Source organism: Leptodactylus fuscus, chromosome 7 (assembly GCF_031893055.1).
Source record: "Leptodactylus fuscus isolate aLepFus1 chromosome 7, aLepFus1.hap2, whole genome shotgun sequence".
NCBI lineage: Eukaryota > Metazoa > Chordata > Amphibia > Anura > Leptodactylidae > Leptodactylus > Leptodactylus fuscus.
Window position 1 is genome coordinate 10,025,889 of NC_134271.1, and position 16,206 is coordinate 10,042,094.

Sequence of the window (16,206 nt, forward strand, 5' to 3'; positions counted from 1 at the left end):
CACTTATTCACAGGTGATATCTGGTACTGCAGCAGAGAGGACCTGTAATACCAGACACGTCCTCTGGGAAAGGAGGGGCGCTGTTGTAGGTTTTTTTTTTTTTTCATTTCTTGCAGGCCTGGAGATAACGAAGTGGATATAAAGGCCCGGGAAAGCTGGATGATCTCACTTTTGCAGACTGTCGTAGAGGTTGGTACCCAGCTTCCCCAGGTTAAGATTTCCCAGCCACCCCCAGACTTGGCTTTCTCGCCTCTCTTGACGTCCTGTCACTTAGTTACATTTCTCCAGATGTTCTATATTTATAGGGCCGAGGTCTACAGAGACGGTCGCACTCTTCTCCTGTCACCTGCACTGGGGCCCCGGGGGCCAATTTGTAGCAGCCGCAGTGTTTGTTTATAGATAATTACCAAATCGGGGAACCACAAGCTGCCTGTTTACATCTATGGCCATCTGTCAGCGGAGCGAGGGTCGCTATCTAGGGTTCATAGTACGGCAGAGTCGCGGCGTGTGACTAGATCCTGCAGACACGGGGACAGTCGCTCTTCACGTTCTTATTTAAAGGGATTCTACCATTAGAATCTAATTTTTTTTTCTCGATCACACGTAGGAATAGCCTTAAGAAAGACTATTCTTCTAATACCTTTAGATGTCTTCTCCGTGCCGCCATTCGGTAGAAATCCCAGTTTTCATCTGTATGCAAATGAGTTCTCTCGCAGCACTGGGGGCGGGCTTCAGCGCTCAAACAGCACTGGGAGTGTCCCCAATCCTGCGAGAAAAATCTCCAGCACCGCCTCCATCTTCTTCAGGAACAGCCTCTCTGCGCGTCTTCTTCCAGAGCTGGGTTCAAACTTCTAGGCCTCGGGACTAGGGAGAAGCCGACTGCGCATGCCGGCGGACACAAGAAAATGTCCGCTTACACAGTATGTAAGCGGCCATTTTCTTGTGGGCATGCGCAGTCAGCTCTGCCTGAGGTCTAGACATTTGAACCCAGCTCCGGAAGAAGATGCGCAGAGAGGCCGTTCGTGAAGAAGATGGAGGCGGCGCTAGAGAGTTCTTTTGTAGCATTGGGGACACTCCTAGTGCTGTTTGAGCGCTGAGGACCGCCCCCAGTGCTGCGAAGGAACTAATTTGCATGCCGATGAGAAGCGGCATTTCTACCGAACGCCGGTTTGGAGAAGACGTCTAAAGGTATTAGAAGAATAGACTTGCTTAAGGCTATTCCTATGTGTGATCGAGAATCCGTTTCATAGAGTGTCCAGCTGCTCACTGATACATTGTAACAAACCCTCAGCTGTGTGAGCAGGAATAGATCAGCATGACATAAAGATTTCCATTAACTGATACATTGTAACAACTCCTTCAGCCTTGAGTACGATAATGAAGCCCTCTCCTGTGTATGGCCCAGGAACACGTAACTGATCTGTGATATTCCTACAACGCCCAGTAGGGGGGGCTGCGGCATTCTCCGGTGCTATCTGCTCCCGGGGGCCAGCAGTCAGTACTTAGAGGCCACTTAATTAGTGTCAGGCAATACTGGGGGGAGGGGGCAGCCCCTCGAAGCTCGCCGCGTGGTGATCCGCTCCGATCAGGCGTACAGCTGTTTCTATGGGAACTGAACTTCATGCCTGAGCCCAGGGCGGCATCTCGCAGTCTGCAGGAGAATCTAATTGTCACATCCAGCGTGCGGCCTGTCAGCGAAACGCAAGCGCCACATATGACGCCACAATACACGTATGGGTCGCTAATCCTGGAGCAGCAGTGATGAGAACCCAATCATGGTAAAAACACCAGGGATGAGGGAAAACTGCCCGAAATAATGGAACAAACCTATGGGGGCAGTATAGAGTCAGGAGGAAAGGGAAGTCCGGGCTCTTTAGATTCAATGTATATTATTACTGCTTAAATAGGAATTAAGAGGGTAAGTAGTAGCCAAGTGCTAGGAATTAAATGCCCTTGATGAATTGATCATCTCTATAAGTGCAGAAGTTTTGGCAGATTGCTGGTCTGCTGCATTGTGGCATATGACAAGGAGGAAAGATATCAGCAATGATCTTAGAGAAGTCATTGTTGCTGTTGAATATTGGAAGGGTTATAAGCCCATCATTCTACAGTGCGAAAGATTATTCACAAGTGGTCCAGTCCGGCAGTCAACAACAATGTCTATACCTCAGCCCAATGAAAATGTTGTGATGGGACCTGAAGAGAATGGGGTAAAAATCTGGGACTCCCCTTAAAATAGTAGTAATATATCTTAGGATAGACCTGTTTAGCTCAGGGGTGTATAAACTTGCTTACTGTAGATTTCCCAACCATATCTGCCAGAAGTTTGCTTTCCTGACATTGCCTCTGACCAGGGATTGACATCATCAGTCCGGTCCCTGCTGGTTATACCTCATGTTACACAGTTAAGCACCCTACAGACTGGTTATACCTCAGGCTATTCCGCTAAGCATCCTACTGGTTACACCTCCGGCTATACAGTGGAACATTCTTCTATTTGTACCTCTAGCAGTTTATGCAGAATAGGTTGTTCTATAAGTTATCGATTTCTGGGGGCACTTAATTTTTCACACATTTTATCATAATTTTTGTTGAATAAATAATGACACAATGGAATCTGTCTTGTGTTATCTGAGGTTAGATTTCCTAAATTTTTAAGACTGAGGACCGGTTTTATGGGGTTTTTTTTATATCATGTCCTGATTTGGAAGACCAGAGCATTCACAGATGATGGATGCTATTTTTCTATTGACTGTATATTTCTGTACATAGGAGGTAGTATTATAGTAGTTATATTCTTGTATATAGGAGTAGTATTATAGTAGTTATATTCTTGTACATAGGAGTAGTATTATAGTAGTTATATTCTTGTACATAGGAGTAGTATTATAGTAGTTATATTCTTGTACATAAGAGTAGTATTATAGTAGTTATATTCTTGTACATAGGAGCAGTATTATAGTAGTTATATTCTTGTACATAGGAGCAGTATTATAGTAGTTATATTCTTGTACATAGGAGTAGTATTATAGTAGTTATATTCTTGTACATAGGAGGTAGTATTATAGTAGTTATATTCTTGTACATAGGAGGTAGTATTATAGTAGTTATATTCTTGTACATAGGAGCAGTATTATAGTAGTTATATTCTTGTACATAGGAGGTAGTATTATAGTAGTTATATTCTTGTACATAGGAGCAGTATTATAGTACTTATATTCTTGTACATAGGGGCAGTATTATAGTAGTTATATTCTTGTACATAGGAGGTAGTATTATAGTAGTTATATTCTTGTACATAGGAGCAGTATTATAGTAGTTATAGTCCTGTACATAGGAGGTAGTATTATAGTAGTTATATTCTTGTACATAGGAGCAGTATTATAGTAGTTATATTCTTGTACATAGGAGTAGTATTATAGTAGTTATATTCTTGTACATAGGAGTAGTATTATAGTAGTTATAGTCCTGTACATAGGAGGTAGTATTATAGTAGTTATATTCTTGTACATAGGAGTAGTATTATAGTAGTTATATTCTTGTACATAGGAGGTAGTATTATAGTAGTTATATTCTTGTACATAGGAGGTAGTATTATAGTAGTTATATTCTTGTACATAGGAGTAGTATTATAGTAGTTATATTCTTGTACATAGGAGGTAGTATTATAGTAGTTATATTCTTGTACATAGGAGTAGTATTATAGTAGTTATATTCTTGTACATAGGAGCAGTATTATAGTAGTTATATTCTTGTACATAGGAGTAGTATTATAGTAGTTATATTCTTGTACATAGGAGGTAGTATTATAGTAGTTATATTCTTGTACATAGGAGTAGTATTATAGTAGTTATATTCTTGTACATAGGAGCAGTATTATAGTAGTTATATTCTTGTACATAGGAGCAGTATTATAGTAGTTATATTCTTGTACATAGGGGCAGTATTATAGTAGTTATATTCTTGTACATAGGAGCAGTATTATAGTAGTTATATTCTTGTACATAGGGGACAGTATTATAGTAGTTATATTCTTGTACATAGGAGCAGTATTATAGTAGTCATATTCTTGTATATAGGAGCAGTATTATAGTAGTTATAGTCCTGTACATAGGAGGTAGTATTATAGTAGTTATATTCTTGTACATAGGAGCAGTATTATAGTAGTTATATTCTTGTACATAGGAGTAGTATTATAGTAGTCATATTCTTGTATATAGGAGCAGTATTATAGTAGTTATATTCTTGTACATAGGAGTAGTATTATAGTAGTTATATTCTTGTACATAGGAGCAGTATTATAGTAGTTATATTCTTGTACATAGGAGTAGTATTATAGTAGTTATATTCTTGTACATAGGAGCAGTATTATAGTAGTTATATTCTTGTACATAGGAGTAGTATTATAGTAGTTATATTCTTGTACATAGGAGCAGTATTATAGTAGTTATATTCTTGTACATAGGAGTAGTATTATAGTAGTTATAGTCCTGTACATAGGAGGTAGTATTATAGTAGTTATATTCTTGTACATAGGAGGTAGTATTATAGTAGTTATATTCTTGTACATAGGAGTAGTATTATAGTAACAAATTGAAGTAGTCTCAGCACGCCGGATGATACGTTTTCTTAAAAAAATTTCCAAATTTTATTGTGGAGACATGCTCCAAGTTAAAAATATATATATATTGTTCTTGGAAAAGCAGTCGATGGATATGTCCTTGTGCAGACTGGACAGAAGGACGAATAAGCCTACGCGTTTCGGGGATATGACCCCTTAGTCATGGCTTAGTCTGCAAGTATGTGCTTATCCTTGCTTATCCTTGCTGTTCAATATGACAATGTTCCCACCCTATCACCTGTTGTATAATCTTGTCTTGATTTAAACTTCCGTCCAAGTGCAGACGGGAGGGGTCCTGTTTTTAACTTTACCTTTTAGTATATATATATATGATAAGCACATACTTGCAGACTAAGCCATGACTAAGGGGTCATATCCCCGAAACGCGTAGGCTTATTCGTCCTTCTGTCCAGTCTGCACAAGGACATATCCATCGACTGCTTTTCCAAGAACAATATATATATATATATATATTTTTAACTTGGAGCATGTCTCCACAATAAAATTTGGAAATTTTTTTAAGAAAACGTATCATCCGGCGTGCTGAGACTACTTCAATTTGTTGCTTCTATTGTGTCTGTGCCGGACATGACGTCCCGGGCATCCGGATGACTACAAGCACCTACTACTCCTGCATTAACAGTAAGAGACATTTATCATTTTTGTAATACGGGCTGAGACAAACTTTTCTTCTTAGCATATAGTAGTATTATAGTAGTTATATTCTTGTACATAGGAGCAGTATTATAGTAGTTATATTCATGTACATAGGAGGTAGTATTATAGTAGTTATATTCTTGTACATAGGAGTAGTATTATAGTAGTTATATTCTTGTACATAGGAGGTAGTATTATAGTAGTTATATTCTTGTACATAGGAGCAGTATTATAGTAGTTATATTCATGTACATAGGAGGTAGTATTATAGTAGTTATATTCTTGTACATAGGAGTAGTATTATAGTAGTTATATTCTTGTACATAGGAGGTAGTATTATAGTAGTTATATTCTTGTACATAGGAGGTAGTATTATAGTAGTTATATTCTTGTACATAGGAGCAGTATTATAGTAGTTATATTCATGTACATAGGAGGTAGTATTATAGTAGTTATATTCTTGTACATAGGAGGTAGTATTATAGTAGTTATATTCTTGTACATAGGAGGTAGTATTATAGTAGTTATATTCTTGTACATAGGAGGTAGTATTATAGTAGTTATATTCTTGTACATAGGAGCAGTATTATAGTAGTTATATTCATGTACATAGGAGGTAGTATTATAGTAGTTATATTCTTGTACATAGGAGTAGTATTATAGTAGTTATATTCTTGTACATAGGAGGTAGTATTATAGTAGTTATATTCTTGTACATAGGAGGTAGTATTATAGTAGTTATATTCATGTACATAGGAGTAGTATTATAGTAGTTATATTCTTGTACATAGGAGTAGTATTATAGTAGTTATATTCTTGTACATAGGAGGTAGTATTATAGTAGTTATATTCATGTACATAGGAGTAGTATTATAGTAGTTATATTCTTGTACATAGGAGCAGTATTATAGTAGTTATATTCATGTACATAGGAGTAGTATTATAGTAGTTATATTCTTGTACATAGGGAGCAGTATTATAGTAGTTATATTCTTGTACATAGGAGTAGTATTATAGTAGTTATATTCTTGTACATAGGAGCAGTATTATAGTAGTTATATTCATGTACATAGGAGCAGTATTATAGTAGTTATATTCATGTACATAGGAGGTAGTATTATAGTAGTTATATTCTTGTACATAGGAGGTAGTATTATAGTAGTTATATTCTTGTACATAGGAGGTAGTATTATAGTAGTTATATTCTTGTACATAGGAGGTAGTATTATAGTAGTTATATTCTTGTACATAGGAGGTAGTATTATAGTAGTTATATTCATGTACATAGGAGTAGTATTATAGTAGTTATATTCTTGTACATAGGAGTAGTATTATAGTAGTTATATTCATGTACATAGGAGGTAGTATTATAGTAGTTATATTCATGTACATAGGAGTAGTATTATAGTAGTTATATTCTTGTACATAGGAGCAGTATTATAGTAGTTATATTCATGTACATAGGAGTAGTATTATAGTAGTTATATTCTTGTACATAGGGAGCAGTATTATAGTAGTTATATTCTTGTACATAGGAGTAGTATTATAGTAGTTATATTCTTGTACATAGGAGTAGTATTATAGTAGTTATATTCTTGTACATAGGAGTAGTATTATAGTAGTTATATTCTTGTACATAGGAGCAGTATTATAGTAGTTATATTCTTGTACATAGGAGGTAGTATTATAGTAGTTATATTCTTGTACATAGGAGTAGTATTATAGTAGTTATATTCTTGTACATAGGAGTAGTATTATAGTAGTTATATTCTTGTACATAGGAGGTAGTATTATAGTAGTTATATTCTTGTACATAGGAGTAGTATTATAGTAGTTATATTCTTGTACATAGGAGTAGTATTATAGTAGTTATATTCTTGTACATAGGGACAGTATTATAGTAGTTATATTGTAAAGTTACTTTTTTGGAGAACAGCTCACTGGTTATGACCACTGGTTTTTACATTTTTGAGTCACAAATGTGCTTCAGGCTGGGTTTTTTTGTGTGTTCCTTCTGGCTGTTCTTCCTGGCAGCTCATACATGTTACTCAGCAGGGGGTGATACTTTATGCAGGACAAAATTCCAGTGTGACAAGAACATGATTTGGTAATACACCCTGACATATGTTTGCATAGAATAAATAGAAGCATTCTACATCTAGATGACATAATGAGGCAGTTTTGTGGCAGTTCTTGATATAGGGTGAGAGTAGTAGTGCTCTGCATGAAGGAGTAATAACACGGTGCAGGTTGGGGGTAGTAGTACTTGGTCCAGAGTCGAAGAAGTAGAACATGTGTATGCTGGGTGTAGTAGTAATTAGTGCAGGATGGGAGGAGTAGTACTCGGTGCAGGGTAGGAGGAGTAGAAGACGGTGGAGGATGGGAGTAGTAGTACTAGGTGCAGGGTAGGAGGAGTAGAAGACGGTGGAGGATGGGAGTAGTAGTACTCGGTACAGGGTAGGAGGAGTAGAAGACGGTGGAGGATGGGAGTAGTAGTACTAGGTGCAGGGTAGGAGGAGTAGAAGACGGTGGAGGATGGGAGTAGTAGTACTCGGTGCAGGGTAGGAGGAGTAGAAGACGGTGGAGGATGGAGTAGTAGTACTCGGTGCAGGGTAGGAGGAGTAGAAGATGGAGGATGGGAGGAGTAGTACTCGGTGCAGGGTAGGAGGAGTAGAAGACGGTGGAGGATGGGAGTAGTAGTACTCGGTGCAGGGTAGGAGGAGTAGAAGACGGTGGAGGATGGAGTAGTAGTACTCGGTGCAGGGTAGGAGGAGTAGAAGATGGAGGATGGGAGGAGTAGTACTCGGTGCAGGGTAGGAGGAGTAGAAGACGGTGGAGGATGGAGTAGTAGTACTCGGTGCAGGGTAGGAGGAGTAGAAGACGGTGGAGGATGGGAGTAGTAGTACTCGGTGCAGAGTAGGAGGAGTAAAAGATGGAGGATGGGAGGAGTAGTACTCGGTGCAGGGTAGGAGGAGTAGAAGATGGTGGAGGATGGGAGTAGTAGTACTCGGTACAGGGTAGGAGGAGTAGAAGACGGTGGAGGATGGGAGTAGTAGTACTAGGTGCAGGGTATGAGGAGTAGAAGACGGTGGAGGATGGGAGTAGTAGTACTAGGTGCAGGGTAGGAGGAGTAGAAGATGGTGGAGGATGGGAGTAGTAGTACTCGGTACAGGGTAGGAGGAGTAGAAGACGGTGGAGGATGGGAGTAGTAGTACTAGGTGCAGGGTATGAGGAGTAGAAGACGGTGGAGGATGGGAGTAGTAGTACTCGGTGCAGGGTAGTAGGAGTAGAAGATGGTGGAGGATGGGAGTAGTAGTACTCGGTACAGGGTAGGAGGAGTAGAAGACGGTGGAGGATGGGAGTAGTAGTACTCGGTGCAGGGTAGGAGGAGTAGAAGATGGTGGAGGACGGGAGTAGTAGTACTCGGTGCAGGGTAAGAGGAGTAGAAGACGGTGGAGGATGGGAGTAGTAGTACTCGGTGCAGGGTAGGAGGAGTAGAAGACGGTGGAGGATGGGAATAGTAGTACTAGGTGCAGGGTAGGAGGAGTAGAAGACGGTGGAGGATGGGAGTAGTAGTACTCGGTGCAGGGTAGGAGGAGTAGAAGACGGAGGATGGGAGTAGTAGTACTGGGTACAGGGTAGGAGGAGTAGAAGACGGTGGAGGATGGGAGTAGTAGTACTAGGTGCAGGGTAGGAGGAGTAGAAGATGGTGGAGGATGGGAGTAGTAGTACTAGGTGCAGGGTAGGAGGAGTAGAAGACGGTGGAGGATGGGAGTAGTAGTACTCGGTGCAGGGTAGGAGGAGTAGAAGACGGAGGATGGGAGTAGTAGTACTGGGTACAGGGTAGGAGGAGTAGAAGACGGTGGAGGATGGGAGTAGTAGTACTCGGTGCAGGGTAGGAGGAGTAGAAGACGGTGGAGGATGGGAGTAGTAGTACTCGGTGCAGGGTATGAGGAGTAGAAGACGGAGGATGGGAGTAGTAGTACTCGGTGCAGGGTAAGAGGAGTAGAAGACGGTGGAGGATGGGAGTAGTAGTACTCGGTACAGTATAGTAGGAGTAGTAGAAGACGGTGGAGGATGGGGGTAGTAGTACTCCGTACAGGATAGTAGGAGTAGAAGATGGTGGAGGATGGGAGTAGTAGTACTCGGTGCAGGGTAGGAGGAGTAGAAGACGGTGCAGGATGGGAGTAGTAGTACTCGGTGCAGGGTAGGAGGAGTAGAAGACGGAGGATGGGAGTAGTAGTACTCGGTACAGGGTAGGAGGAGTAGAAGACGGAGGATGGGAGTAGTAGTACTCGGTACAGGGTAGGAGGAGTAGAAGACGGTGGAGGATGGGAGTAGTAGTACTAGGTGCAGGGTAGGGGGAGTAGAAGACGGTGGAGGATGGGAGTAGTAGTACTCGGTACAGGGTAGGAGGAGTAGAAGACGGTGGAGGATGGGAGTAGTAGTATTCGGTGCAGGGTAGGAGGAGTAGAAGACGGTGGAGGATGGGAGTAGTAGTACTCGGTGCAGGGTATGAGGAGTAGAAGACGGAGGATGGGAGTAGTAGTACTCGGTGCAGGGTAGGAGGAGTAGAAGACGGTGGAGGATGGGAGTAGTAGTACTCGGTACAGTATAGTAGGAGTAGTAGAAGACGGTGGAGGATGGGGGTAGTAGTACTCCGTACAGGATAGTAGGAGTAGAAGATGGTGGAGGATGGGAGTAGTAGTACTCGGTGCAGGGTAGGAGGAGTAGAAGACGGTGCAGGATGGGAGTAGTAGTACTCGGTGCAGGGTAGGAGGAGTAGAAGACGGAGGATGGGAGTAGTAGTACTCGGTACAGGGTAGGAGGAGTAGAAGACGGAGGATGGGAGTAGTAGTACTCGGTACAGGGTAGGAGGAGTAGAAGACGGTGGAGGATGGGAGTAGTAGTACTAGGTGCAGGGTAGGGGGAGTAGAAGACAGAGGATGGGAGTAGTAGTATTCGGTGCAGGGTATGAGGAGTAGAAGACGGTGGAGGATGGGAGTAGTAGTACTCGGTGCAGGGTAGGAGGAGTAGAAGACGGTGGAGGATGGGAGTAGTAGTACTCGGTGCAGGGTATGAGGAGTAGAAGACGGTGGAGGATGGGAGTAGTAGTACTCGGTGCAGGGTAGGAGGAGTAGAAGACGGTGGAGGATGGGAGTAGTAGTACTAGGTGCAGGGTAGGAGGAGTAGAAGACGGTGGAGGATGGGAGTAGTAGTACTCGGTGCAGGGTAGGAGGAGTAGAAGACGTTGGAGGATGGGAGTAGTAGTACTCGGTGCAGGGTAGGAGGAGTAGAAGACGGTGGAGGATGGGAGTAGTAGTACTCGGTGCAGGGTAGGAGGAGTAGAAGACGTTGGAGGATGGGAGTAGTAGTACTCGGTGCAGGGTAGGAGGAGTAGAAGACGGTGGAGGATGGGAGGAGTAGTACTCGGTGCAGGGTATGAGGAGTAGAAGACGGTGGAGGATGGGAGTAGTAGTACTCGGTGCAGGGTAGGAGGAGTAGAAGACGGTGGAGGATGGGGGTAGTAGTACTCGGTCCAGGGTAGGAGGAGTAGAAGACGGTGGAGGATGGGGGTAGTAGTACTCGGTGCAGGGTAGGAGGAGTAGAAGACGGTGGAGGATGGGGGTAGTAGTACTCGGTGCAGGGTAGGAGGAGTAGAAGACGGTGGAGGATGGGAGTAGTAGTACTCGGTGCAGGGTAGGAGGAGTAGAAGATGGTGGAGGATGGGAGTAGTAGTACTCGGTACAGGGTAGGAGGAGTAGAAGACGGTGGAGGATGGGAGTAGTAGTACTCGGTGCAGGGTAGGAGGAGTAGAAGATGGTGGAGGATGGGAGTAGTAGTACTCGGTACAGGGTAGGAGGAGTAGAAGACGGTGGAGGATGGGAGTAGTAGTACTCGGTGCAGGGTAGGAGGAGTAGAAGATGGTGGAGGACGGGAGTAGTAGTACTCGGTACAGAGTAGGAGGAGTAGAAGATGGTGGAGGACGGGAGTAGTAGTACTAGGTGCAGGGTAGAAGTAGTAGGTCGGTGCAGGATGGAGTAGTAGTACTCGGTGCAGGGTAGGAGGAGTAGAAGATGGTGGAGGATGGAAGGAGTAGTACTCGGTGCAGGGTAGGAGGAGTAGAAGATGGTGGAGGATGGGAATAGTAGTACTCGGTACAGGGTAGGAGGAGTAGAAGATGGTGGAGGACGGGAGTCGTAGTACTCGGTGCAGGGTAGGAGGAGTAGAAGATGGTGGAGGATGGGAGTAGTAGTACTCGGTGCAGGGTAGGAGGAGTAGAAGACGGAGGATGGGAGTAGTAGTACTCGGTGCAGGGTAGGAGGAGTAGAAGACGGAGGATGGGAGTAGTAGTACTCGGTACAGGGTAGGAGGAGTAGAAGATGGTGGAGGACGGGAGTAGTAGTACTCGGTACAGGGTAGGAGGAGTAGAAGATGGTGGAGGACGGGAGTCGTAGTACTCGGTGCAGGGTAGGAGGAGTAGAAGATGGTGGAGGATGGGAGTAGTAGTACTCGGTGCAGGGTAGGAGGAGTAGAAGACGGAGGATGGGAGTAGTAGTACTCGGTGCAGGGTAGGAGGAGTAGAAGACGGAGGATGGGAGTAGTAGTACTCGGTGCAGGGTAGGAGGAGTAGAAGATGGTGGAGGATGGGAGTAGTAGTACTCGGTGCAGGGTAGGAGGAGTAGAAGATGGTGGAGGATGGGAGTAGTAGTACTCAGTGCAGGGTAGGAGGAGTAGAAGATGGTGGAGGATGGGAATAGTAGTACTCGGTACAGGGTAGGAGGAGTAGAAGATGGTGGAGGACGGGAGTAGTAGTACTCGGTGCAGGGTAGGAGGAGTAGAAGATGGTGGAGGATGGGAGTAGTAGTACTCGGTGCAGGGTAGGAGGAGTAGAAGATGGTGGAGGATGGGAGTAGTAGTACTCGGTGCAGGGTAGGAGGAGTAGAAGATGGTGGAGGATGGGAGTAGTAGTACTCGGTGCAGGGTAGGAGGAGTAGAAGATGGTGGAGGATGGGAGTAGTAGTACTCGGTGCAGGGTAGGAGGAGTAGAAGACGGTGGAGGATGGGAGTAGTAGTACTCGGTGCAGGGTAGGAGGAGTAGAAGACGGAGGATGGGAGTAGTAGTACTCGGTGCAGGGTAGGAGGAGTAGAAGACGGAGGATGGGAGTAGTAGTACTCGGTGCAGGGTAGAAGTAGTAGGTCAGTGGAGGATGGGAGTAGTAGTACTCGGTGCAGGATAGTAGGAGTAGAAGATGGTAGAGGATGGGAGTAGTAGTACTCGGTGCAGGGTAGGAGGAGTAGAAGATGGAGGATGGGAGTAGTAGTACTCGGTACAGTATAGTAGGAGTAGTAGAAGACGGTGGAGGATGGGAGTAGTAGTACTCAGTACAGGATAGTAGGAGTAGAAGATGGTAGAGGATGGGAGTAGTAGTACTCGGTGCAGGGTAGGAGGAGTAGAAGATGGAGGATGGGAGTAGTAGTACTCGGTACAGTATAGTAGGAGTAGTAGAAGACGGTGGAGGATGGGGGTAGTAGTACTCCGTACAGGATAGTAGGAGTAGAAGATGGTGGAGGATGGGAGTAGTAGTACTCGGTGCAGGATGGGAGTAGTAGTACTCGGTGCAGGGTAGGAGGAGTAGAAGACGGAGGATGGGAGTAGTAGTACTCGGTGCAGGGTAGGAGGAGTAGAAGACGGAGGTTGGGAGTAGTAGTACTCGGTACAGGGTAGGAGGAGTAGAAGACGGTGGAGGATGGGAGTAGTAGTACTAGGTGCAGGGTAGGGGGAGTAGAAGACAGAGGATGGGAGTAGTAGTATTCGGTGCAGGGTATGAGGAGTAGAAGACGGTGGAGGATGGGAGTAGTAGTACTCGGTACAGGGTAGGAGGAGTAGAAGACGGTGGAGGATGGGAGTAGTAGTACTCGGTGCAGGGTATGAGGAGTAGAAGACGGAGGATGGGAGTAGTAGTACTCGGTGCAGGGTAGGAGGAGTAGAAGACGGTGGAGGATGGGAGTAGTAGTACTCGGTGCAGGGTATGAGGAGTAGAAGATGGAGGATGGGAGGAGTAGTACTCGGTGCAGGGTAGGAGGAGTAGAAGACGGTGGAGGATGGGAGTAGTAGTACTCGGTGCAGGGTAGGAGGAGTAGAAGACGGTGGAGGATGGGAGTAGTAGTACTCGGTACAGGGTAGGAGGAGTAGAAGACGGTGGAGGATGGGAGTAGTAGTACTCGGTGCAGGGTATGAGGAGTAGAAGACGGAGGATGGGAGTAGTAGTACTCGGTGCAGGGTAGGAGGAGTAGAAGACGGTGGAGGATGGGAGTAGTAGTACTCGGTACAGGGTAGGAGGAGTAGAAGACGGTGGAGGATGGGAGTAGTAGTACTCGGTGCAGGGTATGAGGAGTAGAAGACGGAGGATGGGAGTAGTAGTACTCGGTGCAGGGTAGGAGGAGTAGAAGACGGTGGAGGATGGGAGTAGTAGTACTCGGTGCAGGGTATGAGGAGTAGAAGACGGAGGATGGGAGTAGTAGTACTCGGTGCAGGGTAAGAGGAGTAGAAGACGGTGGAGGATGGGAGTAGTAGTACTCGGTACAGTATAGTAGGAGTAGTAGAAGACGGTGGAGGATGGGGGTAGTAGTACTCCGTACAGGATAGTAGGAGTAGAAGATGGTGGAGGATGGGAGTAGTAGTACTCGGTGCAGGGTAGGAGGAGTAGAAGACGGTGCAGGATGGGAGTAGTAGTACTCGGTGCAGGGTAGGAGGAGTAGAAGACGGAGGATGGGAGTAGTAGTACTCGGTACAGGGTAGGAGGAGTAGAAGACGGTGGAGGATGGGAGTAGTAGTACTAGGTGCAGGGTAGGGGGAGTAGAAGACAGAGGATGGGAGTAGTAGTATTCGGTGCAGGGTAGGAGGAGTAGAAGACGGTGGAGGATGGGAGTAGTAGTACTCGGTACAGGGTAGGAGGAGTAGAAGACGGTGGAGGATGGGAGTAGTAGTATTCGGTGCAGGGTAGGAGGAGTAGAAGACGGTGGAGGATGGGAGTAGTAGTACTCGGTGCAGGGTATGAGGAGTAGAAGACGGAGGATGGGAGTAGTAGTACTCGGTGCAGGGTAGGAGGAGTAGAAGACGGTGGAGGATGGGAGTAGTAGTACTCGGTACAGTATAGTAGGAGTAGTAGAAGACGGTGGAGGATGGGGGTAGTAGTACTCCGTACAGGATAGTAGGAGTAGAAGATGGTGGAGGATGGGAGTAGTAGTACTCGGTGCAGGGTAGGAGGAGTAGAAGACGGTGCAGGATGGGAGTAGTAGTACTCGGTGCAGGGTAGGAGGAGTAGAAGACGGAGGATGGGAGTAGTAGTACTCGGTACAGGGTAGGAGGAGTAGAAGACGGAGGATGGGAGTAGTAGTACTCGGTACAGGGTAGGAGGAGTAGAAGACGGTGGAGGATGGGAGTAGTAGTACTAGGTGCAGGGTAGGGGGAGTAGAAGACAGAGGATGGGAGTAGTAGTATTCGGTGCAGGGTATGAGGAGTAGAAGACGGTGGAGGATGGGAGTAGTAGTACTCGGTGCAGGGTAGGAGGAGTAGAAGACGGTGGAGGATGGGAGTAGTAGTACTCGGTGCAGGGTATGAGGAGTAGAAGACGGTGGAGGATGGGAGTAGTAGTACTCGGTGCAGGGTAGGAGGAGTAGAAGACGGTGGAGGATGGGAGTAGTAGTACTAGGTGCAGGGTAGGAGGAGTAGAAGACGGTGGAGGATGGGAGTAGTAGTACTCGGTGCAGGGTAGGAGGAGTAGAAGACGTTGGAGGATGGGAGTAGTAGTACTCGGTGCAGGGTAGGAGGAGTAGAAGACGGTGGAGGATGGGAGTAGTAGTACTCGGTGCAGGGTAGGAGGAGTAGAAGACGTTGGAGGATGGGAGTAGTAGTACTCGGTGCAGGGTAGGAGGAGTAGAAGACGGTGGAGGATGGGAGGAGTAGTACTCGGTGCAGGGTATGAGGAGTAGAAGACGGTGGAGGATGGGAGTAGTAGTACTCGGTGCAGGGTAGGAGGAGTAGAAGACGGTGGAGGATGGGGGTAGTAGTACTCGGTCCAGGGTAGGAGGAGTAGAAGACGGTGGAGGATGGGGGTAGTAGTACTCGGTGCAGGGTAGGAGGAGTAGAAGACGGTGGAGGATGGGGGTAGTAGTACTCGGTGCAGGGTAGGAGGAGTAGAAGACGGTGGAGGATGGGAGTAGTAGTACTCGGTGCAGGGTAGGAGGAGTAGAAGACGGTGGAGGATGGGAGTAGTAGTACTCGGTGCAGGGTAGGAGGAGTAGAAGACGGTGGAGGATGGGAGTAGTAGTACTCTGTACAGGGTAGGAGGAGTAGAAGACGGTGGAGGATGGGGGTAGTAGTACTCGGTGCAGGGTAGGAGGAGTAGAAGACGGTGGAGGATGGGGGTAGTAGTACTCGGTGCAGGGTAGGAGGAGTAGAAGACGGTGGAGGATGGGGGTAGTAGTTCTCGGTGCAGGGTAGGAGTAGTAGAAGACGGTGGAGGATGGGAGGAGTAGTACTCGGTGCAGGGTAGGAGTAGTAGAAGACGGTGGAGGATGGGAGTAGTAGTACTCGGTGCAGGGTTGCTTCCATAATCAGCAGGTTGTTTTGTGTCGTCTCCAGCTGGAAACACATTACAGTGAAAACCAGATCCCCGCTAATGGGTGAATGATACACAGATGAAGCTTATGCTCCAGCTCTCGTCTCCCATCCCTGCGGCCGCTTGTACCTGCACACACATCACATTAGGTCTGGACACGGTTTGCAGGGAGTGGAATCTATTGGGCACAGAGGGACAGTGATGTCAGGATGGAGCAGCAGCTGTAGCTCCAGAGCAGGGAGGCTGCCAGTATCAGGAGACTCCAGGGGAGCCCCAGCATCCTCTCCCCGCTCCTCACACACT